We start from the raw sequence: 25,280 nt of genomic DNA, 5'->3' as shown, positions 1-25,280 counted from the left end.
ACACTTCACAGCAAGTTATGTTGTGCCTCTGCCTGATGGAAACATTTACACTGACTGGCCCATTAGTCAAATGTACTCTGCTCCCCTCCCACTATACTGGTGTTGGCTGACCATACTGTTTTTGATCAGCGCCCTCTCTCCATAGCTATGATAACTCCAAGAGAGATTGTACCTCAACAATTCACATTGCTCTAAAAGCCTGCTGCTTGTGTACCTACTGTGGGCCAAGCACATACTCTTTGGTCCTGCAATACCCTCATCGGAAAATTGATACAGCTTTATCAATAACACAAAACAGTGAAACTTTACATTTTGTATCTTCTCAGGATAAGCAGTGTGTGGATTTGCTCCTGTGAACTGCTTCTGTAATATAGGCCAAGGGTCTGCAGCTCATCATTGTGTCGTAGCGTTTTCGCTTTCTACACCCAGCTTCGATTCCCGGTGGGGTTAATGATTTTCTCTGCCTCGTGATGACTGGGTGTTGTGTGCTGTGCTTAGGTTAGTTAGGTTTAAGTAGTTCTAAGTTCTAGGGGACTGAGACCGTAGATGTTAAGCCCTGTAGTGCTCAGAGCCATTTTATAGGCCAAGAGTGAATTAATCGAGTAGGAACAGGAGAGGTGAAGCACTTCGATACTGATTGTAACTTTAAGACTTTTAATAGAGTCAAAAACACAATTGAATATCAAATGCATACATAACTTTGGCTAGGATGAGCACATAGGTGTGAAGCCATAGTCCATGTCTAAATCCTGTGAAGTTAGGATGCCTGTTCTGTATAATCTGAAAACTAACAAATACTCACTGCTGTTCAAACTCTAACAGAATGTAATTAATACAAAGTCTCAATAGCAAGCTAGCCCACTTTTTAGGAGAAGCAATATTTCCAGGCCATCTGCTCTTGATGAAAAAGGGCCAGAAATCAAGATGACACTCACTGAGCTCTACAGTGTCAGCCAGAGGGCGCTGTGGTTGTTGTAGTTAGTCTTCTCTTGTAGTGCCAACTTACAAGAGCGTGCACCAACGTTGTGGCATCGTAACTATCGATGCCACATTACATAACATCCAAAACATTGAGAATACGTGTAGTACAATACCACACTAATTTCATCATCAGAATACTAAACCTACAGAGGTACTATAGCATTTTGCAGACAAACATATATATTAACATAATAGAAATTTTGAAGCAAACATGATTTATTTTATAACTATTTTTCCATAAATTCTTGTTGACTTTTCAAAATTTTTATGGCTCACTGTCCAGCTGAATTCTCTTTAAATGTACACTTCATTGTGAACTCTGTCCTCTCATTTTCAAGGCCCAGAGTTTGGCTGAGGTACTGCTGTCAGTGTTCTCAGTTTCACTTTTTCTCAGCACACATTTACCTGGAGAACATGGAGAAATACATAAAACATCCTGTATTAGTAAAGCAATACACCTTACTTCTAAGCCTTTGAAAAATGATTAAAATCCAATTATGTATGAAATACAAGATTTCAGTTATATATAAAAGCTTTTTACAAAATAATGAACAAAAACTAAACTCCATCTAAACATGCTGTGGAAGACCCAACACTACCAACCAACCATTGCAGCATCATCAGCCTAAAGGCATTGTCCAATGCATATATGGAGGTGTGTGGAGTCAGCACAGCATTCTTCCAGCCTTTGTCAGTTTTCCTGATCAAAATGCTCGCCACACTTCACACAGCTTAACTTTATTAATCTGATGCGATGCAATGTATTCCCCACAGCAAGGCCAATGGCGCAAAATTTTGGATAAATGGGTTCAAAATGATGTGGAAGCTGTTCTTCAAGTCCCTTTCGTTTAAACTAACAACTACTAGTTTTATTAAATTTTACTGATTGTTTTTGGAAATTATGATTTTACTATGATTGTTTCTATCAGATCATCCACATTTACTTTACTGTAATTGGCCAATTATCAGAACATATTTTCTTTCAGTGCATGATTACATGAAACTGCTAGTACCAAAGATATAAATACGAAATTTTCAACATAATAGAAAATAAACTATGTAGTAGTATTTTGTTAACCATCTGTCGGAGACTAATTTATTATGTAAAGTGCCATAAATTACACATACAGTACTAAACATTACCTCAACACACTTAGATATTGTACCATATTGTAATCATATTTACCTTTATGTACTTTATTTTATTATTTGCTTATGCCTGTGTTTTCATTAAATAGTTTTCCTAACAAACCTTGTCAACTGAAAGAGTGTATTGGCAAACACAAAATACTATAAAGACTGGAATAAGTTATGGATCCTTGTTGCCACTATTGCATATAATATAACTCATGTTTACCATGTTTTGTCACTTCATTTATGTTAGAGCATTTTTTTGATTCCTTACTGCCGGCCGGAGTGGCACTACAGTCTGGAGCTGAGGGACTGCTACAGTCGCAGATTCAAATCCTGCCTCGGGCATGGATGTGTGTGGTGTCCTTAGGTTAGTTAGGTTTAATTATTTCTAAGTTCTAGGCAACGGATGACCTCAGAAGTTAAGTTACATAGTGCTCAGAGCCATTTGAACCATTTGATTCCTTATTCCATTGCCATTGATTCATTGCTACATCATCGTAAATCATATAATGATAAAAATCCATGCTGTGTTCCTTTTTTACAAAACTGGCTACACAAAATCACATCTACAACAGTAAACCAATTCCATTATCTAACACAGCATCTCTCTGTATTACTTAACAGATAAAAGCTTTTATATTATATTTCATTAGCTTAGATAATGACATTGTTTTACTTTTAAAAATATTTATTTTTTTCTCATTGTGCCTGATTGACTTTTTTATCACAAATACTTCTTGTTATCCTACTTTGGGTAACACTTTTATTTGTTGTTGTTGTTGTGGTCTTCAGTCCTGAGACTGGTTTGATGCAGCTCTCCATGCTACTCTATCTTGTGCAAGCGTCTTCATCTCCCAGTACCTACTGCAACCTACATCCTTCTGAATCTGCTGAGCATATTCATCTCTTGGTCTCCCTCTACGATTTTTACCCTCCACGCTGCCCTCTAATACTAAATTGGTGATCCCTTGATGCCTCAGAACATGTCCCACCAACGGATCCCTTCTTCTGGTCAAGTTGTGCCACAAACTTCTCTTCTCCCCAATCCTATTCAATACTTCCTCTTTAGTTATGTGATCTACCCATCTAATCTTCAGCATTCTTCTGTAGCACCACATTTCGAAAGCTTCTATTCTCTTAGTGTCCAAACCAGTTATAGTCCATGTTTCACTTCCATACATGGCTACACTCCATACAAATACTTTCAGAAACGACTTCCTGATACATAAATCTATATTCGATGTTAACAAATTTCTCTTCTTCACAAACGCTTTCCTTGCCATTGCCAGTCTACATTTTATATCCTCTCTACTTCGACCATCATCATCAGTTATTTTGCTCCCCAAATAGCAAAACTCCTTTACTACTTTAATTGTTTCATTTTCTAATCTAATTCCCTCAGCATCACCCGACTTTATTCAACTACATTCCATTATCCTCGTTTTGCTTTTGTTGATGTTCATCTTATATCCTCCTTTCAAGACACTATCCATTCCGTTCAACTGCTCTTCCAAGTCCTTTGCTGTCTCTGGCAGAATTACGATGTCATCGGCGAACCTCAACATTTTTATTTCTTCTCCATGGATTTTAATACCTACTCCAAATTTTTCTTTTGTTTCCTTCACTGTTTGCTCAATATACAGATTGAATAACATTGGGGAGAGACTGCAACCCTGTCTCACTCCCTTCCCAACCACTGCTTCCCTCTCATGTCCCTCGACTCTTATAACTGCCATCTGGTTTCTGTACAAATTGTAAATAGCCTTTCGCTCCCTGTATTTTACCCCTGCTACCTTCAGAATGTGAAAGAGAGTATTCCAGTCAACACTGTCAAAAGCTTTCTTTAAGTCTATACATGTTAGAAACGTAGGTTTGCCCTTCCTTAAGATAGCTTCTAAGATAAGTCGTAGGGACAGTATTGCCTCACGTGTAGTGGCAACCAGACACTAACAGCTCAAAAGAGCCCAACCGGCAGTTGTATATGTACCCTCTAACTTTCCACTTACAACTGAAACAATAGTGGCTGCAGAACATAATTTTGGGAAGAATAATACACCTTCAGGGCAGAGAGAAACAGAAAAAATCTGTTAAAACAGTCTTATCAATGTCCCAAAACTTGAACCTGAGGATGAAAAACAACAGGCTGGAGAAAGCAGATCCAAAACCATCAGGCTATGCGATCATCCTATGTGATGGATCAAATGATGACCATGTTATAGGTGGTATCAATGTCAATGTCTGCTTGGAGATCAGCAACTTCCTCTCAACCTCCCTCGTTGCAGACTCCCCATCAAGGAGGAATAACAATGGGGAAACAGCTGAAAAACCTCACTGCGAAGGCGGCTTTTATACTACAGTGGAAAACCAATTGGTTTTGGGTACATGTGGGTGGTCTATGACTATTAGATCAGGGAAGACAAAAGTGTGTAAGATTTCAGCAGATAAATTTTAAACTACATGACACACTTGGTCTACATGGTTGTGGCTGCCACAAAAAAATATGACCTTAGGACAGAGAAGGTTGTAGAAGGAGTGACTGTTTTTGTAAACAACACAGACCTGAACAGAGGGTGGAGCATGCACTGCAGCAATGCATTAGGGTCGTTCATTCCTCTTTATCTTTCTCTGTGCTCTCCATCCCACATGCACACTGCTCAGTGGAAAGTGGTTGATGACTTTTATTGGTGATCACTTCTTGATAAAGATTCACCTTCCAGACAGGGTGGTGCCCTGAATAAAACTACCATTACGGGTGCTCTGTAAGGCAAACAGGAAAGGGGTACAGTTTACAAAAGTCAACCACAACTTGGTTTCTCGATGACTTTTCTAAACTGTATCCCTTTCCCTTAATCTCTCCAGTCCTTTCCCTTCACCCCTCATTTTTCCCCTTCAACTCTTCTGCCAGAAGAAGGAGCCACTGTCTCCAAAAGCTTGATAAACTTACTGACCTTGAAAGTTATGTGTGAGGGTCCAAAGTCATGCAAAGCAAAATCCCTGTGGTTATTAGTGTCAGTGGGGTGCTGTTTTAGGTTAGCAAAAGAGTCATGCACCTTTTGTGAAGGAAGTTACTAGTATTCTACAATATTGTAGAATATTTCATTGGTGTCTCATGTGTTTTCATTGATAATGTATAAAATATTCTACCAAGAACTCCTGAAACAGTCCATCAATGCAAATGTTTAACAATGCAGAGAAAAATAATGTTAGCTCCTTCATCAGGACATTAGAGGACTGAGTAATAAGGTAAAAGGGATCCTCATCTGCTTCAAAAAGTTTGTGAGAGCTGTGTTTTGTACCTATCTGAACACTAAATGACATCACAGTTAAAGCAGTTATATATAAAGGTTGCACTCTGGCATCTTACTTATGTAGAACTAATGTGCATGAAGGATAAGATTCTATATAATTATGTAAAGGCAGAACACAAGTTCAAAAACATTGAAATGAATAGATTCTATAGAAATCAACATGTAGAATTGAGTGCTTATGCAATAATACCAAATAATAGTTCAGCCTTAATTGTATCTGTATACAGATTTCTACTGGGCAATTTTGATCTGTTTGTGGGGCATGTGGATTCCTATCATGCTATCTATGAGACAACAAGAAGCATTTAACAGTCTGTGATTATTTCATTGTGTATTTTGTGAATATAGAAAAAGTCATCTGGAAACTTTATTTGGTATTCACAGTTTGATATCAATAATTAAATTTCCAAAATGACTGCATAAAGACAGTAGGCCTAGAATAATGTTTGATAATTGATAATGTTTTCTTTGATGAAGCTCCACACAAGAAAATTACTGTACACTCTATGATCATGATGCACAGTTAGTTAAGATATACATGGTAGTGCCTTACCGTTTATTCTCCTCAGTTATAATAATTAATAATTCTGAGACAACAAATTTTAAGAATAGTTTTGTTGTGTACATAGTTCCGCGTAGCCAGTGCATACACAACTTTGCCACACAACAGCGTAGGCGCAGCGCTTGTCCATTTTTGCACTACGAGATGGCACTGCCTTAGAGATGGACCAAATTCTGCTTCTGCTGATCCGCGTATTAATATGTAATGCAGCCAATGAGATTGCTGCTAATGTAGAACCTTTTCTCCTCGCGGATCACACACGCGCAGTGATACCTAAATGCATGAGGTATTATAACGAGTGTACAGACCTCCAATTAGTCAGCCTGCATTTGTCTACACCGGTGTGTACCAGTCTGCATTTGTCTGCACCAGCCTATAGTCAAGTTTCAGTCTGCGCCTAATAAGATTACCATAATCCTGTACTTAGCCATGAAGATAAATGTATAGACACTTTGTCAAGTATCAGAGATATGTGAGAAAAAGATTAACTTACCAAGACCAAAAGAACTTCAGATTGTCAATTGTAAATAGCCTCCAGAATCAAGTTAAGTAATGTTTATGCTTGTTATTATTTTAATAAATGTGTGTGAAAATTAATCAAGTTCTGTTTAAAGTTGGTCACCGTCAATCTGCTACTCTAAGCATGCAAATGGCATTCCTATCATCTGACCTAATGGCAGAAGATAAACACGCCATGATAGGACCACGAGTCATGTTGCTGACACTCGCCTACTTCGTTAGAGTGACAAGTCAAATAATCAGATGGTGTGTATACCGAAGGTCTTCCAGTATGCACACCACACCTTGGATACAATTTATAGTGAATTAAATGCTGAAATAAAATTTAATTTATTCCATGATAAAGTCATATCATTGTTTAAGGACACCTTTCCTTGTAAAATAATCAGAAAGGACATTAAACATCCAAGTAAAGAAACATGGATCACCAGCTGGTTTAAAGCATATTGTGAAAGGAGGAGAGAAATGTATCTGTTGGCAAGAACAGGTAAAAATCCTGCAGTAGTTGCATACTCCAAAAATGACTCAAAATGACCAAGAAAGTCATTTGAAAATCAATAAATGTGCTCCTTACATCAAAAATCATTGCAACAACAGACATAATCCATATGGAATGTAGTCCTATGTGGAACATAGTGAAATGAGGGACAGGACAGCAGGCCAGAGAACAGAATAGCATCATTGTTGATTCAAATGGAGGGGATATACATGATCAATCTCAGGTTACAGGTATGTTTTTAATCTATGTATGTTTGCAGATGGGGATATTCAGCTTGAAAATAATTGTTAAAAATTCATCGTGGACTTTCATCTGCGCAATTCGGTTCACTACTAGTTTCGGTCAAATGAACATTATGGAGCATAAGCTGCCATAAACAGCTGGAAAGTTATATCCTAATAGGAGTATTTTGCTCTTTTGAGTCTGCCATAGTAGTGAAACAATTTCTTTTCAATAATGGCCGTGTACAATAGTTTTCATGGAGAAGCAAAGCTCACAACAGCAACTAACACTCTGACCTATTTACATTATCCTACATAACATCACAGGTTGGCATTTTTTGTTACCTGTCTCAGCTGTTTGATTGTGTAAATCACAGTATCCATCAAGATAAAATGAGGTTTTGTGGAACTGGTAGTAACAGTCAACTGATGGATAAGAAGTTCCAACACCAAGAAATAATAACTGTAGACAAATGAAATTTCAGGAATACATTTTTCTAGGCAACATATTTAAGTGATTAAGGTTGCAAAATCACTGGTTAATATAAACATGAGAAAAATCATTGCAAATGTGAAGTGTTAGTACAGTAATAACTGATGTAACTGCCAGAATGTTGAATGCATACATATAAACGTGCATTCATTTTGTTGTGCAGGTACTGGATATCAGTTTGTGGAGTGGAGTTCCATATCTGTTGCACTTGGTCATAGTCAATACAGGGATAATAGAAGCTGGTTGTGGTAAAGCTGGTTGTCATATGACTATTTCCTATACATGCTTGATTGGAGATATACGTCGTGATTGAACAGGTCAAGGCTACATGTCAACATTGTTTGATGTTTAGAATATTCCTGTCTCCCAACTGTGGTGACAGGCACTGCAAACATATGAGATTTCATTTTATTTATCAGCACCCTGTTCAACTCTCTGCTCACTTGTTTCACAGCAGTGTTGACTCAGTGCTGGTCATGATGCTGCAGGTCTTCCACAAAACTCATGCTTGCGGATGCAGTTGCTACTCACAGTCATTCATTGATTCTGTCATGATGTACAAAGCAAGTGTATACTCAAAATCTGAGTTTCAATCTCGGCATGGGGGGGGGGGGGGGCAGAAAGATAGTAAATGTTAATTTTTGGACAAATGATCAAATAGTTTCGAGGTATCACAGTAAATGAATCTGGCTACACTTTGTGTTAATGAATATTCATGACGTATTGTGGCATCTGTCTGTTTGGTCATGAATGGTGCAAGTTTGATTTGTGGTGATTTTTTATAGGCAAGAAGAGAGGGGCAACTACCCTCCCCTGCCCCTAAATGGCTACATCATTGTATTGCATACACCTGATATTTAGCCTTTCATAATCTAATATGTTTTGCTTGAATCTAGCCTTCAAGTCGTTCTCTTGTAACCATAATTTTCAGACCTTTAAGTGCACTTATGACCAGATTATATTGTCACTGCCAGAAACTGAATACAGTCAGGCCAGTTCACATTAACCACAGTTCCTTACTTTCCTCCACATACAAAATGAACTGAGCTGCTGGGAAATGGCCTTCTGTTATTCGTTATTCAGTTTTATTGGTGTATATTCAGTGTAATTTATTTAGAACAAAGTATTGCCCATAGACCATATGGTTCAAATATTTATCCATTCAGGGCATAAATTTGCTATCATATGCTCATTAGAGGCATGAAAAACATATTTATAATAAAGAATTGCTTACTAAATTCAGTGAACTTAGGCATTAAACCACTGTAATCAAACCCAAATGTCTTATGGAGCAGAAACTTGAAACAGAAAGAGAGATACTGAAGAAATTCAAAAGAAAGAAGAAAGATTATTAGGAAAATATTAGACCCCAAAATTACTGATGGAGAAATTCATAGGCTGAGAAGTAATAAGGAAATAGAAGAATACATGGACATTCATAGTGACATGAGAACATGAACGTTTAATTTTTATGAGCACATTAATGGAATGGCACCCACTAGGATGACAAAACAAATAGTAGAACTCTACAAAAACAGAAGTAAAGCCAAAACTGAGCAAATTAAATGGATCACTGCAATTAAGGATGATTTTAAAGTAGTCAGTATAACTCAGGCAGATGTTACAGATAGAAAAACATTCAGACAAAATATATTTTATTGAAAAGTTTGTCAGAGGGAGATTAGAAAATGGAATGGAACACCATGGTCTGATGAAAGGAAGAGACTTCATTCTGAAAGGATGAAACAAACTTGGTCCCAAAGGAAGGCCAACCATCAAAAGTGACATTGATTGATTGTACCTCACATGGCCCATATATGAATAATAATAAATAATAATATTGCTCTTATTAGTGTATACTCTTTTATCTGGCATGTTATAATACAACTTGAAATGCCCAACAGGTACTGCTGTGAGTTCAGTAAAAACACACTTATATCCAACTCACAAACATTACCTCACTTGCATTTTAATAATTTTCCAGTACACATAGTGGAAAGATATTGTTGCAAGCTTCTCAAAAACTACTTTTTATGATGCATATTGTTTTATCAAGAAGATTCTTTCAAATTCCAGTTTCTATGATCCTCAACATATTATTCTTTATCACGTTCTGGCACAAAAAAGCCTTGTTTATACTGCTGGTGTCTCAAAAGACTGCTGCCGGGTTGCAGTTGCACGGCACTAACTTGTCATGGTGGAAAGTTAGAGGCACCAAAAGTTTGAACAAATTCAACTTTTAGTGATCCCACTTGAATCTGATCATTCCTCTTGCAATATTTGTGATTCACTTCAAGTAACATCATTGTAATTACATTTTGAACCCGTCTTCAGCCACTGCACACAGAATTTGGGTTCTTCACTTAGTTTGCAGTCCATCACTGTTCAGTGGATGCTTGGGTGAGATACACCAAATGACACCTTATAATCAGGAGTTCATTTATTCACCTCTTCACACAAGTAACGCTTACACAAAACTGGATGGTGGAACTACACAAAGATAATGTTTTGCTTAGTTCAAAGATGATGCTCAGATCGATACTGGTATTGACCTCATCAGCACCACGTAGCCCCCCCCCCCTCTCTCCCCCCCCCCCCCCCCCCCCAACCTCCTTCCACACCCGTGCAGTACGGAGTACTTCTGAGAGGCTGGGAATGGACGTTGGGGTGACTATGGCATCGGGATGGTCGAAAGGGAGCCGGACCACAGTCAGCTCGACAGCGTCATCAGGTAGCTGTGTGGGTAGATGGCGTGAAGGAAAATCCGTCCACCGAACCTGGAAGTCGTTGAAGCGCGCTGGGCATCGTACTGGGTGTGCTGGTCGTGCGGTGACAGGTAGGCCGGCGGTTTGCGAGAGGAACAGAGCGATGACAACGATGTCTCCTGTGGGCGTGGTGTAGACACAAAGCATGTCCAGGTCGACATCAGGCAAGAGGGGAACACATTTCACCCAGGTGCAGGGAATGGTAGAGGTTGTGTCATGAACACCGGATGAAGGGAAACACACGATGAACAGTGTGTCATCACGTAGTATTATAGAGATGTTGTGTATTATGTCCAGGGGGACAGGCACAAACACCTCAACCGAGGGCATGTTCAAGATAGGGAACGTGAGAAACCTCGACAGGAAGAGGCAGGTGAAGGGAGAGAGGTCAAAGAGACCGGAGAAGGACCCGGCAGCGAGGGCATGATCGTAGGTAAGCTCAACGTGAAGAGCATGTGATCACTCGGCGGACTGCATGAGACTGGAGTAGAGGGCGAGGTTGGAGAAGAGCTCCGACGTGGAGGGAGTGGTCGGAGTGGGGTGAGCCACGACAGTAAGTGGCGTCGTGGTGGCCTGCAGCAGGGTAGAAGCAGGCTCGACATGAGCAGGGTTAAGTCTGTTGAGAGAGAGGGTAACAGCTGAATCTTTTATCTGGATGTCATAGGTGTTGGCAGAATGCCTGAGGACTCAGTACGGGCTGGTATATGGGGGTTGGAGGGGAGCACGGACAGTGTCATCTTGGAGCATGACATACTCACAATAGTTCAGAGATTTAAAGATGTGAACATTTGGGCTGGAATGGCCGGTGGGCGGAGGGATGTGGAGGTTGATGAAGTGGCGTCTAATGCGGTCCACAAAGGAAGGTTAGTCAGATTGAGGGAGAGAAGCGGAAGGGCTCACAAGTTCGCCAGGCAGAACAACGTTCTGGCCGTATACGAACTCGGCTATTGTGCCTTTGAGGTCTTCCTTATAGATCGCATGAATGCCGAGTAGATCAAGGGGAAGGGCCTCCATCCAAAGAGAGTCGTGGCATCGAAGAGCCACCTTGGAAGTGCGGTGCCAGTGCTCAAATAGCCTGTTACTTTGCGGATGATATGCTGTGGTATGGATGCACCAGATGCCGCAAATGTTACAAATTTTGTCGAAAAGGGCCGACTCAAATTGTCTGCACTGGTCAGTTGTGATGATAGCTGGACATCCGAAATGCGATATCCATGACTTGATGAAAGCTCAAGCAACAGTGTCTGCCATGATATTAAGGAGGGGGACAGCCTCGACACAGCGAGTTGTTCAGTCGATAGACGAGAGAACATAACGAAACCTGTTAGAGGGGGGGAGAGGGCCGATAATGTCAATGTGAAGTGTGCTTGTGTGCTTTGCAGCATTGGCACGCGATGCAGGAGCATGCCCATTGCTGGCAGTCTTTGTTAACATTTCTCTACAAAAAGCACTCCACTACGAGGCGGGCGGACGCATGAACACTGGGGTGGGCTAAATTACGCAGCCCGTTCAAGACAGCTCGATGGAGCGTGGTTGGGATGAGGGAGCGTAATGTGCCCATAGTGTCATCGCACCAGATCTTACCAGAAATGCCAGGGAAGGTGGTGCAAAATGGTTCAAATGGCTCTGAGCACTATGAGACTTAACAGCTATGGTCATCAGCCCCCTAGAACTAGAACTACTTAAACCTAAGTGACCTGAGGACATCACACAACACCCAGTCATCACGAGGCAGAGAAAATCCCTGACCCCGCTGGGAATCGAACCCGGGCACGGGAAGCGAGAAAGCTACCGCATGACCACGAGCTGCGGACTGGAAGGTGGTGCGGATGGAGTGTAGTGAAGAGGTAGAGTCTGTAATCAGGTTTTGTGTGTCCTCGTCAGCGGGTTGGTGGTTAGGCAGTTCAGAGAGGTCTAACAGCGAACGAACAGCGTCAACTCGTGGAAGGAAATCAGCAACTATATTGTCAGCACCCTTTATGTGTCTGACATCGGTGGTGAACTGAGATATGAAGCTCATGTATCTGAAACGGCGAGGAGGCGGGTCAGCTGGTGGGTTTGAAATAGCCGCAGCCAGAGGTTTGTGGTCTGTTAAAACATAGAAAGGGCGTCCCTCAACGTCGGTCTTAAAATGCTTGATCGCTTTGTAGGCCACGAACAACTCCCTGTCAAACGCAGATTATTTCCATTGTGCATTGGTGAGCTTGCACGAGAAGATCTGCAGAGGCAAAGTTTGGCTGTTGACTATCTGGCTAAGGACAGTGCTGTTGGCAGTATCGCTCGCATCTGTGGTGATGAAAAACTGTGCATTAGGATGAGGATGCCCGATGGGGCAGGCCTCGGCGAGAAGATTTTTGAGGGCACTGAAAGAGTCAGTCATAGCAGGGGTCCATGGAATGGGCCGAGATCCCGAAGTCTTGGTGCCTGCCAAGGTGTCTGTCGGTGGATACTGAATCTCCGCAGCCCGAGGTAGATGACGGCAATAATAATTAACCGTCCCCAGACAGTGCGAGAGCTCTTTGAATGATGAAGCTCTGGGTAGGTTTAGTATTGTTTGTACTTTCTCAGGGGGCGGTGAAATGCCATCGGCAGTGACCCAAAAACCAAGAAAAGTGACAGTGGGTTGATGTAGCTACAATTTGTGTTGGTTGGTCTCGATTCCTGCTGCCACGAGAGTGTCCATAACAGTTTGCACATGTTGAATGTTGTTGTCGATGGAGGAGCTGAACACAAGAATGTCATCAAGATATGCAAAGCAGAATTTTAGTCCGAATAGCACTTTGTTGATGAAGCATTGCCAGATCTGGGTTGCGTTTTTCAGACTGAAGGGTATGAGTCAAAACTGAAATAGCCCAATTGGGATGGAGATTGGTGTCTTCTCGATGTCTTCAGGAGCCACGGGGATCTAGTGGTATGGCCATTTGCAATCAATGACAGCGAACGTGGTCACACATGCGAGGCAACTGGTAAAGTCGGCAGTATTGGGTATGGGGTGGGTATCCATAATTGTTCGTGTGTTTAGTCGACGGTAGTCGCTGCACATGCTCCAGGACCCATTTTTCTTGGGTGTCATATAAATGGGCATAGACCAGGTGCTGGCAGAGGGTTCAATGGTGCCCGAGCTTAGAAGTTCAGAAATCTGCTTTTTAAGGTCAGAGAAGCGCTTGGGACAAAGTTGACGTGGTTTACTGGATATCATGGGCCTGGCGTGTGGCGAAGCTTTTGAACCGTGCCGTTGGTGATGACAGAAATGATGCCGGTGGCATGGTAGGTGGTTTGTTTACAATGTGAGGTGGGTGGGGCAGGAAAGGCAAGGTCATTGTGAGGTGCTGTCTGCGAGGGGAGGGGTAGGGGCTGTCAGTACGGGAACACGTGACGCTCGTCGCGAATGCGCACTCGTGTCCGGCTGAGTGTCAAATGCTGCCATGTTAGGGGGGTGTGGTCCTGTGGAAATGTCATTACATGTTATGGTAGACTTGATAGCACAGTTGCAAGGGGTAGCGGGAGGTAAGCACACAGAGGCTCGATTTCTGGGACTACAAGCAGATTTGGCATACTTACTAAGTGACCTTGCTCTGTCCTTGCTGCAGACTCTGTAATTCCTTTGCTGTGTCGGATAGCTGGAGCTGAGTTTTGTAGAGCCAGAGGGATAGCTCAAAGTTTTCCTTATGTAGGCGAGCGACGTTTTCAAGCTCGACAAGGCACTTGTGCTTTGTTTCTTGTAACGTCGTTGACAGAGCCGAGCATGTACGGATGAGAAGAGCCCTGACCGACTTGTCACAGAGGGGTTTGCTCAACAGAGCACATGGGATGTGAGTTTTGGACGGGTGATGAAACACGATATTTCACACTAGGTCCAGTGAAAATTTGTGGTGTTGCAAGAAGTCAATGTCTAGTATAGGTTCCCCAATATTGCACAGCAAAAAAATTCCCCTCGAGTTTGCAGTTTGCAGAGAGTGAGACGACATGGGAGGTTGAACCCGAGCATCGTAGTTTAATAGACTTCACAGCTTGCAGTGAAGTATGATGAGGGCAGATGTTCAACGACACTAATGACCTAGGTACCAGCGAAACATCGGCACCTGTGTGCACTAGGAAAAAGTATCCCGACAAAATGTCTTTAATATAAAGTTGTCCGTAATTATCTGATTGTTCCCGGACAGAATGGAGCACTGGGAGATGCCTGTCATGTTGTGCGCAGGAGGTGGTACCCGGACCTACCTGTGATTTGCATTTGGGAAGCGGCAGGGTGGTCTGCAGTTCTGTGCTGCCTCACCAAACTATGCGTTGAAGTAACAGTATGGGTAGTACGGCTGTATTTCCTGTGGTAAGTTCATTGCCAGAAGTGGTGGCTGAGGTTCAGTAGCCACAGTCGGATCAGTTGCAGGAAGGGGCATGATCGAGGGTGGAGCTGGTGACGTCCCAGCTGTTTGTATACTGCATCCCAGAGCAAGCGGAACAGTTGGTACAGTGCGGCCCTGGCTTTGTCCGGCCGTGGGACGAGGAGCCTGAACCTTAGACTAGCCAGGTAGGCAGTGGCTGGCGAAATAGAGCAGTGATACATCATGTAGCTTGTCAGCAATTGTCATTTGTTGCTCAACAGGTTCGGGAGACCTCTGAGCCAGAGCAAAGCAGATGTTGGGAGGTAGTATATGTCCAGATTGCGAGGAGAGCTGTGTCAGAGAGTAGATTGTCACTGACTAGGGCCCATAGCCGTCTCCAAAGTTGTGTGCCTAGTTGTTCAACATGGAACACTTGCCATATTGCTGTCTCAGTTGAGCACACTAGCCGACCTAGAACTGTCGTTTTGGCTAGCTGAGTCTGGGGCATCAACCAGGTCAGCAATCAAGTCCTCCTGGTCGTGCAGGTGGGTGATAAGACAGAGAAACCTGTTTGATTCGTCAAGTTTGAAACGGTCGAACACTTCGTCCACAATTTTGAACCAGGTTGTTGCCCTGTCGGGATTGAATGGCGGCAGTGTCGGTAAGCATTGTGGAACGTTCGGAAGAACAGGGTGAGTTGAATTCGTTGGGGCACTGCCTAAAACGAGCTGTTGTTGCTGCAGTATTCCAGGACAGTGTGTCTTCAGGGTATGTGGTGATGACAGCTGGTCGGGTGACAGTGTGAAGGTGACGTGTTGTGGTTGAGCTTGATCCGTCGCGACCTGGAAGGCCGACATGGTTGAGACACCGTAATGTGTCAATTACGGTTGCGGAAATTCAACTGGAGCTGGCGTGGGGGCGACACGTGTGAAAAGCTTCAATGTTTGAAAACACCTGCCAGTCCACGGAAAACTCGAAGTGCGATCAGAGTCGGAGCCACCTGTGTTGCAAGGGAGGCTGTGGAGGTGCGAGCTGTCCAGAAGCATGGTGAGGAAAATGGTGTCAAATGTTGGGCTGAATGTGTGAAGAAGCACAGTGAGGAAAATGATGTCAAATGTTGGGCGGAATGTGTGAATGTTCACTGTTCATAGACACTTCACTCAAAACAGTGTGCGGATAAGGTGAATGTCGTAGCACAAAACACTGTGGCGTAGCAGTAGGACAGAGATGGAGGTCAGGCACAGATAACAAGCCGTTGTACCTGTTGCAGGCCGAGGTATTGAAGCAGTAAGTCATGAGCTGCTGCTAAAACAAGGCAGGAACAGGCGTGGTCAGATGCTGAGGAGGTTGACCTGTGAACACGGCAGTTCCAGCCATGTGGCAGAAATCCAGGTGGTACTGCACGAATTGCGGCGTGGCAAACTGTGGTCCTGACGGTGGTAGGTTATCCAAAGGAGCATTTGCAGAAACTGGTATTGATCCCGCACTGCACAGAGATCCGTAAGAGGTAAATGCACTGTCGACGAGAGAGGGCACATGTGGCGGTAACAAAAGTGTCTGATAGCCGGAGTCATGCACACTCCTAACCTCACTTATTGTTACAGGCATGAAAACGTCCGGTGAAATTGGCATAATCGACAAGTGATAGGTATTGTGTTGCAGTGGGTGTACATTGCCCGCAACACAATTCATGTCGATCACAAAATCCGGCGTTAGGCATTGAGGTGAAGCCACTGTTCGAATGTTGTGTTGATGTAATACACGCAAAAATAAGCGACACGGAGTCCGCAGACACAGTAAAACGGCGAAAACGGAAGATGTTACAACTCGGGGTCACCAATGAGGTGGATGCTTGGGTGAGATACACCAAACAACACCTTATAATCAGGAGTTCATTTATCCACCTCATCACACAAGTAAGCCTTACACAGAACTGGATGGTGGAACTACACAAAGATAATGTTTTGCTCAGTTCAAAGATGATGCTCTGATCGATACTGGTGTCGACCTCATCGGCACCACAGCTGTTTCTTCTATGTGTCCATCTGCAAGTGCGCCAGTTGTTGTATCAATTTCCTATTTTGTCTGCCAAGATTATCCTTTATCAGAGCTCTAATGGACATCCTGTCCGGGTCCTATTGCATGGGAAAAACGAGTTCTTAAATCTTTCAGAGCAAGCTCTGATTTCTTTGATTTTACTATGATAATCACAATAGGTGGTTGCCAACAGAATATCTTCACAATTGGAAGAGAAAGTTGGTGATTGAAATGTCATGAGTAACATCCTGCCACAATGGAAAACGCCCATCTTTTAATGGTAAGCACCCCAATTCACATATCATGTCCACAGCACTATCTCCTCTATTTTGCAAGAATACACAATCAGCTGCCCTTCTTGAATTTTTTTGATGTCTTCCATCAGTCCCAGCTGATGTAGATCCCACACCACACAGCAGTACTCCAGAAGAGGACAGACAAGCATGTGTAAACAGTCTCTTTCACAGACCTGTTGCGCTTCCTAAGTGTTCTGCCAATAAACTTCAGTTCTTGATTTGCTTTCCTCACAACATTATCTATGTGATTGTTCCAATTTAAGTTATTTATAACTGTGATCTCTAAGTATTTAGTTGAATTTATGGTATTTAGATATCTGTGACTTATTGTTTAACCAAAATTTAGTGGACTTCTTTTAGTACCCATGTGTCTGACTTAATACTGTTTTATTATTTAGAGTCAATTAACATTTCTTACATGATATAGATGTCTTGTATAAATCATTATGCATTTGGTTTTCATCAGCTGATGATCTTATATGTTGCTAAATGACAGCATCATCTGCAAACAATCTAAGAAGCACGCTAAGATTGACTTGTAAGTCATTTAAGTACATCAGGAACAGCAGAGAATGTATCACATTTCCTTGGGAAATGCCAGTTATTACTTCTGTTTTACTCAATGACTTTCTGTCAGTTACTATGAACTGTTAACTTTCTGACTGGAACTCACAAATCCAGTCACACAATGGAAGCAATACTTAATAGGCACACAATTTGTTTAGAAGTCACTTGTGAGGAACACTGCCAAAAGTCTTCTGGAAATCTAAAATATATATATTAAGTTTGACATCTGCTATTGATAAGCACTCATTACCTCATGAGAATAAAGAGCTAATTATGTTTTACAAGAACAGGATTTTCTGAATATATTGTAGCCATTTGGTAATAAGTCATGTTCTTCGAGGTAATTCATAATGTTCAAACATAGTATATGTTCCAAAATCCCACTGCAGATGACTATTTTATATGCCATGTTGGATCAGTCCTTTGCTAGCTAGGCTATGGAACAGCTGACAGTTCTTGTTACCATTGCTTATACTGCTCTCACTATAACACATCCTATACAGTTGCAATTTTTATAAAGACACTGGGCGTTTTCGACCTTATTATCATCATCTTGAGAAGTTATGATCTGAAGATGGTTGGGGAGAACAACCAAATCTAGGCACTGTCCTTAAACTACATATTAAAAATTGTGTTCTATGTATTAAAAGATTTTATATTAATTTTTTTTTGTTCAATAAATTATCTTAAGCCTACCACCTCCTCCGTGACATCCATCCTCACTAATAATTAGGCTTGTTTTCAGAGTATTTTGTTATTAGTACCTCTGAATTTCTAGAGGCTTGTAACAGAGTAATTTGCTATTCAGAATACTACTTGAGTGATCTTTTTCTCCATATTGCAATAAGAATACTTTCCAGATCACTGAAAATGGATATAATATATAATGTGTTTCACAGTACACACTGTTAACAATTTAGTTACATGAACTCTCAAAATCTCAGGTATTAAGCCAGGTGGCATCATCTATATCAGAGACGGCCACGCCCACTACTGAGCTTTCCCCGGTCTTTCGCAGCACTGCTTGGCATGGCGTGACATTAGACTAGCTGTGCGATGCGACATCTTTTCATCCAGCATAGGGTGCATTAGTTGATTTGTAGTGGCAGCCATGTTTATTCCTTACTATTTGTTGGGGATTCGTACAAAGTTTATAACTACTGAACAGTGATTGTTGCAATGGAACACATGCTCACAAAGAGGCGGGGTAGTGACACAACATCACGAGCCTTCAGAGCTGAATGGAAATTGCAATATTTTTTTCTAAGAGAAGGTTGAAAATTCTCAATGTCTATTATGCAGTTGCATACTCTCCGGGCACCACAAATTTGCAATAGAATGGCATTATAACACCACACACAAAGGACTTAATGTTTTAGATGGGTTGATAGATCAAACAAGTTGGTAGAATTAAGAAGACATAGTGTTATGCAGCGAGATGGACCGAACGCGAGTACAACTTACAAATCTTTGTGTTTCTGATGTTTGTATTTGTACATATTTGTTCTTAGAATTAAAATTTAGAGTTAACTCAATTTTTGTTTCCTTATTTTAGTCTTCCACCAAACATAGCGACCTGTCTTTAAGAGCATGCTACAAAATAGCACTCAAAATTGCAAGAGCAAATAAGCCTTTAAGTGATGGTGATTTCATCAAGAACTCTTGACGCCACTGTAAGTAAAGATGTTTAGTTAAATTAGTCTTTCCAGACAGACAATAGCTCGCCGCATAGCTGGTATGGCAGCGGATGTATACAGGCAGTTAATTGATAGTGCCTACAACTTTATTGCATTCTCGGTTGCTTTGGACAAGTCAACTGACATTTCAGACACAGCATAACCAGCAATTTATGTAGGTGGAGTCAAGTACCAATGAAACACACAACGAGGGGTACCAATTTGCTAAAAGCAGTTGAAGAGGCAGTTGAAGCCGTTGGCCTGAATTGGAAAATGTTAGTTTCAGTCACCACAGATGGAGCGCCAGCAATTCGAGGTGCTCAAAATGGGCTTGTAGCATTGTTGCGTAGAAAACTGGGACAATCGACAGAAGATTTGTACAGAATTAATTGTTTTGTTCACCAAGAAGCTCTTTGTGCTAAGTATGCAGATTTGGAGCACTTGATGTAGTTGGTAGTCACCATAGTACATTTTTTTAAAGTCACATGGCTTAATACATCATCAGTTTGAACAGTTTCTCATAGAACTGAACGAAGAGTACAGAGATGTTATTTACCACTGGGAAATACGTTGGTTAAGTCGAGGATCATGCCTCGCAAGACTTTTCAGTTTAAGACTCGCTATTGTTGAGTTCCTGAAGGAAAAAGGAAAAGCAGAGCCAAAATTAGAAGATCCAAAATGGATTGCAGACCTCGCCTTTTTGGTTGATCTGACTACACACTTGAACGCTCTCAATAAGACTTTGCATGGTGAGAAGGAGCCTATTTATGATCTGATGAAAAAAGTGGATGCATTAAATAAGAAACTCGCATTGTGAAGGAACAATTCATGAAAATGAATACAGCCCATTGCCCTACGCTCTCTAAAGTCAGACAGAACGCAACTTCTGACGAATTCATTTCTGTGTTGGAGGAACTACAGACACAATTTAACGTTTTCCGGACACTACCAGTCTGACATCTGTTTTTGAACTATTTTCTAGATCCTTTGCCATTTCAGTTGAAGGTACTCCAGCGCATTTGCAAATGGAATTGATCGATCTGCAGTGTATGCAGTGTAATTCCCATTTAAAGGAAAAATTTATTTGCGTAAAAACTGTCCAGGAATTTTACGAAGGTTTTCCTCGGGACGTGTTCCCCCATCTCCACAATGAGGCTGCAAAAGGTATATCAGTATTTGTATCGACATACATGTGCGAAACGTTTATTTCGATTATGAAACTAAATAAGTCAGTATTATATGGCAGTCTGAGTGATGAAAATATGAGAAACTGTTTGCGTTTGTCCGGGTACCGTCAGTTTGTGCTGGATATGTACTTTATTATGTCTACAGTGAACCAAAAATAATTACATTAATGGTGATAATTTTGTTGTATTTATCATATGTTTTCTTGAGAATTGTAGTTATTGCAAATTTTGTGCAGTAGTTCAAGAAAATAAAGTTTGCTTGTTCCACATATAGTTGGAATCACTCATTCCACATCATACTGTATGCTGTAGACTACTTTCAAGTCTGTTTCTATAACTCAGCTTAAATGTTGTAAAAATTTTATGAGTGACGATCTGAGAAGCACGATATTGTTGGTGTAACGCAGTTTCAAACCCAGCATTATTGTTATTTTTCTGTAGGTGTACCAACAGCCAACAAAGATTCAGCATGTTCTTAGTTCCGTGCATCTGCGCGCAGTCAGCTGATGTGGTAGTGGGGGACGTGTGATGTCAGAAGGGAGCGATCCACACGCGAGTGAAACCTCGGCACATGGGCATGTACGCATGCTGTGTTCTTGGCCGTCCCTGATCTAAATGGTCCAATATTTCAGGAAGCTAACTTGTCATTTTCAGGTGGCCGTGGCCATCAGCACCACAAACTATAGTCTATCAGGAAAGCCTAAAAACTCAAATGAATTCTTGCTTCTTCAACACCATGGTTGAACTTCAAAAATTTTAGGCTGCTGTCATTTGTCCAGTAACAGATAGAATTAACTTGCTAAATGATGGTACTTGTAGTAAAAATCATAACTATTCTCTCTCTCTCTCTCTCTCTCTCTCTCTCTCTCTCTCTCTCTCTCTCTCTCTCTCTTCCCCACTCCAGCCCACCTGACCACCTCCCAACCACTACTTCTCTCCTCTTCTTCCCTTCCCCCTCTCTCTCTTTGATACTTCCAGTTTTCCCCAGATATGATTCAGGAACCCCCATGAAACATGGAACTTGCCTTTGGCGGGGAGGCTTGCGTTGCTCAGTGATGCAGATAGCTGTACCGTAGGTGCAACCACAATGAAAGGGTATCTGTTGAGAGGCCAGACAAATGTGTGGTTCCTGAAGAGGGGCAGCAGCCTTTTCAGTAGTTGGAAGGGCAACAGTCTGGATGATTGACTGATCTGGCCCTGTAACATCAACCAAAATGGCCTTGCTGTGTTGGTACTGTGAACAGCTGAAAGCAAGGGGAAAGTACAGTCCTAATTTTTCCTGAGGGCATGCGGCTTTACTGTGTGGTGAAATGATGACGGCATCCTATTGGGTAAAATACTCTGGAGGTAAAATAGTCCCCCATTTGGATCTATTCTGGAGGTAAAATAGTCCCCCATTTGGATCTCTAGGCAGGAACTGCTCAGGAGGATGTCGTTATCAGGACAAACAAAACTGGATTGGAGCGTGGAATGTCAGATCCCTTAATTGGGCATGTAGGTTAGAAAATTTAAAAAGGGAAATGGCTACGTTAAAGGTAGATATAATAGGAATTAGTGAAGTTTGGTGGCATGAGAAAAAAGACTTCTGGTCAGGTGAATACATGGTTATAAAACAAATTGGGTAATACAGGAGTAGATTTAATAATGAATAAAAAATAGGAATGCAGATAAGCTACTATGAAGAGCATGTTGAATGCATTTTTGTAGCCAAGGTAGACGTGAAGCCCATGCCTACCACAGTAGTACAAGTTTATATGCCAACTACCTCCACAGATGATGAAGAAATTGAAGAAATGTATCATCAGACAAAAGAAATTGTTCAGATAGTTAAGAGAGATGAAAATTTAACAGTCATGGATGACTGGAATTCGATAGTAGGAAAAGTGGTAGGTGAATATGGACTGAGGGTAAGGAATGAAAGAGGAAGCTGCCTAGTAGAATTTTGCACAGGGTGTAACTTAGTCATTGCTAACCCTTGGTTTAAGAGTCATAAAAGAAGATTGTATACTTGGAAGTGACCTGAAGGCTCTGTAAATTGTCAGATAGATTATGTAATGGTATGATAGAGATTTAGGAACCAGGTTTTAAATTATGACATTTCTAGGGGCAGGCTTCAACTCTGACCATAATTTATTGATTATGTCTGTAGGTTGAAACTGAAGAAACTGCAGAAAGGTAGGAGAACTAGAGGTTGTATAAAGTTTCAGAGGGAACATTAAGGAACAATTGACAAGAACAGAGGAAAGGAATACCGTGGAAGAAGAATGGCCAGTTTTGAGAGATAAAATAGTAAAAGCATGAGGGCTAGAGATACTAAATTTAATTGATGAAAGAAGAAACTATAAAAATGTAATCAATAAAACAGGCCAAAGGAATACCAATTCCTCATAAATGAGATCAACAGGAAATGCTAAATGGCTATGCAGGAATGGCTAGAGGACAAATGTAATTATGTAGAAGCATATACCACTATGGGTAACATAGATGCTACCTACAGAGAAATTAGAGAGACCTTTAGGGAAAAAGGAATCACAGGTATGAATGTCAAGAGCTCTGGTGGTAAACAAGTCCTAAGCTAAAAAGGGAAAGCTGAAAGGTGGAAGAAGTACATAGAGGGTCTATACAAGGATGATGTACTTGAGGACAATATTAAGGACATGGAAGAGGATGTAGTTGAAGATGAGATGGGAGATATGATACTGCGTGAAGAAGTTGACAGAATACTGAAAGACCTAAGTAGAAACAGGGGCCCAGGAGTAGACAACATTCTGTTAGAATTACTGATAGCCTTGGCAGTGCCAGCCATGACCAAGCTCTTCTATCTGGTGGGCAAGATGTATGAGACAGGTGAAATACTCTCATACTTCAAGGGGAATAAAATAATTCCAATCCCAAAGAAAGCAAGTGTTGACAGGTGTGAAAATTACTGAATATAAGTTTAATAAGTCACAACTGCAAAATACTGACACAAATTCTTCACAGATGAATGGAAAAACTGGTAGGAGCCAACCAAAGGGAAGATCAGTTTGGATTCCATAGACATGTTGGAACACACAATTCAATACTGAGCCTATGGCTTACTTTAGAACATAAGCTAAGGAAAGGCAAACCTACATTTCTAGCATTTGTTGACTTATCTTTTGACATTGTTGATTGTTTCAAATTCTGAAGGTGGCAGGGGTAAAATACAGGGATAAAATGGCTATTTACAATTTGTTCAGAAACCAGATGGCAGTTATAAGCAGTAGTAGAGAAGGTAGTATGACAGGGTTGTAGCCTATCCCTCATGTTATTCAGTCTGTATACTGAGCAAGCAGTGAAGGAGACTAAAGAAAAATTCAGAGTAGGAAACAAAATCGACGGAGAAGAAATGAAAACTTGGATGTTACCAACAACATTGTAATTCTGTCACACACAGAAAAGGACCTGGAAAAGCAGTTGAATGAATTGGACAGTGTGTTTAAAGGAGGATGTAAGATGAACATCAACAGTACCAAAATGACGATAATGGAATACAGTTGAATTCAGTCAGGTGATGCTGAGGAAATTAGATTAGGAAATGAGACACTTAAAGTAGTAGATGAGTTTTGCTATTTGTGAAGCAAAATGACTGAGGATGATCACAGTAGAGAGGATATAAAATGTAGACTGGATATGGCAAGGAAAGCATTTCTGAAGAAGAGAAATTTGTTATAGATTAAAGTGTGTGGAAGTCCTTTCTGAAAGTATTTGTATGGAGTGTAGCCAAGTATGGAAGTGAAACATGGACAATAAATAGTTTATAGAAGATGAAAATAGAAGCTTTCAAAATGTGGTGCTACAGAAAAATGCTGAAGATTAGATGGGTAGATCATGTAACTAATGAGAAGGTACTGAATAGAATTGAGGAGAAGAGGAATTTGTGGCACAACTTGACTAGGAGAAGGGGTCAATTGGTAGGACTTGTTCTGAGGCATCAATGGCTCCTCAATTTGGTATTGAAGGGAAGTGTGGAGTGTAAAAATCGTATAGGGGGACCAAGAGATGAATATACTAATCAGGTTCAGAAGGATGTAGGGTATGACTGCTGAAACTGAAAAAGTCACATCAGGTCCTCAAGGTTTATTTGAACTAAATAAATCTGAAGATTGTTCTTGCTGCTTTTTTTATGTAAAGATATTTTCTCATATTTTAGTATACCATACAGGATTTTTATTTTTCATGTTAACAAAGCTGAAATTGCAATTCTCATTGCAAAAATACAAAAATACACCTGATCCCACCTCAGAGACATGTTTAGGACTCTCACACTGAGTGGAAATAAAAATATTCCAAGGGGCTTACAGTTTTTCTTATCAAATTAATATCTATTAGTTTCTATTACATTATTAATTTCAATTATTATTTTATAAATTAATCCAGAAATAAACTAGTAAACAATACAGGATTGTGTAATTAATAATACAAATTCTAAGTGTGCCAATAATTTGTAATATCAAATGTTTCAAAAAGAATATTGTAACTAGTACTTACAGGTTGTAACATCAAAATTAAAATAATTTATATAGTAATTCCTTTTCATAAACTGAGCATGAACTACATACGGTATGGTACTTTATAAAATTATATGGAAGTTTTCAGAAAAGCTGCTGAGATATTGTTGATTTGCCAACAATTCAAAAAAATAAAACTGATATCAACAACTACTGTTGATGAAAAGTATATTTACTGCAG

The 25,280-nt window shown here is 40.9% G+C and overlaps 1 long non-coding RNA gene across 1 annotated transcript in view; it reads right to left on the bottom strand.

Moving 5' to 3' along the window:
* Positions 1-1,224: 1,224 nt before the first annotated feature.
* LOC126284416 (uncharacterized) overlaps positions 1,225-25,280 on the bottom strand; it is a 110,962-nt gene continuing 86,906 nt past the window's right edge. The window contains exon 3 of the long non-coding RNA XR_007551478.1: positions 1,225-1,386. This is a non-coding gene — a long non-coding RNA (uncharacterized LOC126284416). The remainder of the gene's footprint in view (positions 1,387-25,280) is intronic.

This window comes from Schistocerca gregaria, chromosome 8 (genome assembly GCF_023897955.1).
Source record: "Schistocerca gregaria isolate iqSchGreg1 chromosome 8, iqSchGreg1.2, whole genome shotgun sequence".
NCBI lineage: Eukaryota > Metazoa > Arthropoda > Insecta > Orthoptera > Acrididae > Schistocerca > Schistocerca gregaria.
Note: the sequence above shows the minus strand (reverse complement) of the source record. Positions and strands in the feature narration are given on the sequence as shown.